The sequence below is a fragment of the Gymnoscopelus microlampas genome (genome assembly GCF_963454915.1).
Source record: "Gymnoscopelus microlampas genome assembly, chromosome: 3".
Taxonomy (NCBI): Eukaryota; Metazoa; Chordata; class Actinopteri; order Myctophiformes; family Myctophidae; genus Gymnoscopelus; species Gymnoscopelus microlampas.
This window is the reverse complement of record NC_139940.1, coordinates 11324203-11327259: the sequence shown is the minus strand read 5'-3', so window position 1 is coordinate 11327259 and position 3057 is coordinate 11324203. Positions and strand designations below refer to the sequence as shown.

The 3057-nt window shown below is 40.8% G+C and overlaps 1 pseudogene across 1 annotated transcript; it reads left to right on the top strand.

Moving 5' to 3' along the window:
* Window positions 1-825: 825 nt before the first annotated feature.
* Window positions 826-2830, top strand: LOC311041721 (P2Y purinoceptor 13-like; annotated as a pseudogene). The gene is made up of 4 exons: window positions 826-910; window positions 1457-1666; window positions 1787-2136; window positions 2456-2830. The product of its transcript is annotated as a P2Y purinoceptor 13-like (transcript).
* The last annotated feature ends 227 nt before the right edge of the window (window positions 2831-3057 follow it).

Sequence of the window (3057 nt, the reverse complement as noted above, 5' to 3'; positions counted from 1 at the left end):
ACAGAAAGAAAAAAAAATCAACAACAAAGCAGAAAAAAACAACATTGTTTGTTGTTTTGTTTGGTTGTTTGTTTGTTTGTTGGTTGTTCATTGTGTTTGATGTAAGGCGTCCTTGGGTTCATGAAAGACTCTATACATTAAAGCTATTATTATTATCATTATTATTATTATTATTATTATTATGAATCATTACTGATTATCAATGTAGTCAATTGAAGAAAATGTTCAAGAATTGAAGGCAGAGTTTGTAGATCGGCTATTTGAGCGGCCAACTATCCCTCCGGGCCATGTGATGTAGACTTTTTTGCCCTTGAGGGCCTTTGCCTTTGGTTTCTGCAATGCTGTACTGTCATTTTATTTGCTCCTGACATGTCTGGTGTTTACAATAAAAAAGGAACTGGCGTGCTCAATTCAAGTCTTCAGAGTATGATATGATGGCTGCTGACCCAAAAGTAACAATTGCAAATGAAGTCATCAGCACTCACAAATAATGAATCACCCATATTTATTTTGAATGCTTTTAACAAAAATACAAAAATGTTTGTTGTGAATCATTGTCTGAGACAAAGGTGTTTTCTGGCAGAGTGCAAGTTTCGATGCAAAAAAAAAGAAACCAGACCAAAACATTGTATAAATCATATGCAATTCATATACTGTATTTAAATCCTTTAAGAATACATTGACACGTGTGTTAATAAGTTATCATTTGAAATGTTTTGGTAGGACATGATGTCGCAATTCTCAAGAATGGGTGTATATTCATTCATCAACAGCCACTGAGACTGAAGAGCTACGTAGCTAAGGCAGCCAGGTGAACACCCTCAGAGCAGAACAAACATCTCAGCAGACAATTGGAACTGGAAGCTCAGAAGCAAAGGGTCTTCACATTGTACGTCCAGTTTAATATAAAGTAGGTCTATTTTATGTGACATTCAAGAGCAACCAATTCATTGGGTTGTAGTCTAAATTTTAATTGGGTGTGGGGGATGGTTAGCCTGGTAGTCGCGGAATTCACATTTCATTTGATTTCAGCAACATGCTGTAATGAAATTAAATGTGAATTCCGCGACCGGGATGGTCTAGGCTATAGGATGGTAAAGGAATCTGTATACTGGATGGGGGGCCGCTGGCCCAAACATGTTGAGAACCACTGGTCTAGGATGATATTTGAATGTTACTGTTATTAAAAAATGTATATTTTAAAGCTTGTTTCACTGCTATGTATATTGATTTTTAAAGTAGGCCATCGTAGAAGGTGGCAATAAAATTACTTTTTGGTCCCAAAGGCAAAACAAATACTACACCTACCACCCGAGACTTATTAAGTCAGCTTACAAAGTGATACTATTTATTGTTGGAAAACATATATTTATCCATCATGCATTTACATGTCTCTCACTGTAAATTCATGCCTCTCCATTTCTTCTTTCTTTGATTTCCTAATCTCTCTGAACAGCTTTCCACTCTCAAGGTCATGAACATGAACACCACAACATCCAATAACACCATGGAGTGTGTTCTAGATACCAGTGTGACAGCGGTGGTCTTCCCCTGTTTATATAGTGTCCTCTTTCTAGTGGCACTGGTACTGAACAGTCTGGCTGCATGGATCTTTTACTACAAGATGCCCACTAACTCCACATTTGTGGTCTATCTAAAGAATGTGGTGAGTGAATGGATGTGTGTTGGAAATGTATTTGTCAGTGCCATAATATAGAAAAACATTACAAAGTGATTCATCAATATTTATCAATATATATTAATCAATATTAACCTTCACCAATAGGTGGTGGCTGACATGCTCATGACTCTGACCATCCCTGTAAAGGTGCTGAATTATATTGATTTGGGCTCCTTGCACCTGCGAGTCTTCTACTGTCGATACTCTGGCAATCTGTACTACCTCTCCACGTACATCAGCATACTTTTTCTGGGCCTCATCAGTCTGGACCGCTATACCTGAAGATAGTCTGGCCATTTAGGAGATATGCTGTGCAGAGGGTCAGGGTTGGTCAGGTGCTGAGTGCAACTGTTTGGTTGGTGATGTTATCTTTAGCACTGCCAATCGTCATCCTGGCTGACCAGCCACCGGAGCTCTCTGGAGGCAAACTGATGTGCATCGACCTGTGGAGTGAGGTTGGCCGGCGCTTGTATAAGGCAGCCCACTACATTTTTCAGGTAATACATTAACTTTGCACTGTAGCTGTCTAACATGGAATATACAGAATAACAGTTACATTTAGTCACATGACCAACCCAATGTAATATTTATTTATTATCCCGAGTCTGTGCGCAGCTAATCTTGGGCACCACCGGACCGATCAGCATGAAACTTTGCACACACACTCCCTGTGGGCCAAACATTTCAAATCAATCTCATGGTGGCGCTATAACAGACCGCTTCAAGTGAATGCTTTGCTGTGCTTTCTATTGGTGTACTGTGTCCACTGTCCAGGTGGTGTTCTGGGGCACACTGGTTCTGATGCTGTTCTGCTACACCTTCATCAGCAGGAAGGTGTATGAGTCATACACAGACTCCAGGAGCAACTCTGAAGTGACCAGTCGCAGAACCAAACCAAAGGTCTTCGTTGTGGTAGCAGTGTTTTTCATCTGCTTTGCCCCCTTCCACTTTGTCCGGTTTCCCCGCACACTGGCCGATATCAGAAACACAGCAGAATGCAGAGCACAGAACACCATCTACATCGCCTATGAGACCGCCAAGTGGCTGGCGTACACAAATCCATGTCTGGATCCACTCATCTACATATTCCTGTGCAAGACGTTTCGGAGATATCTGACAACCACACTCAGCCGCAAACCCATCTCATAAGACACGACGGACACAGATGTTCAACGCAGTCACAATGTGTGACAAGAAAGGCTGTTAAACTTAACCTTGTGTCACCAGGCTTTCATTACTGTGGAAAGCCTGGTTTCTATTTACTGTTCAGTGTTCTGGTAATTTGCATGCACATACATACATGTATACAGGCTGTTTCCATATCTGCAATAAACCGGATGTGTAACATGCCAATCACATTGATCCATATTCAGAGG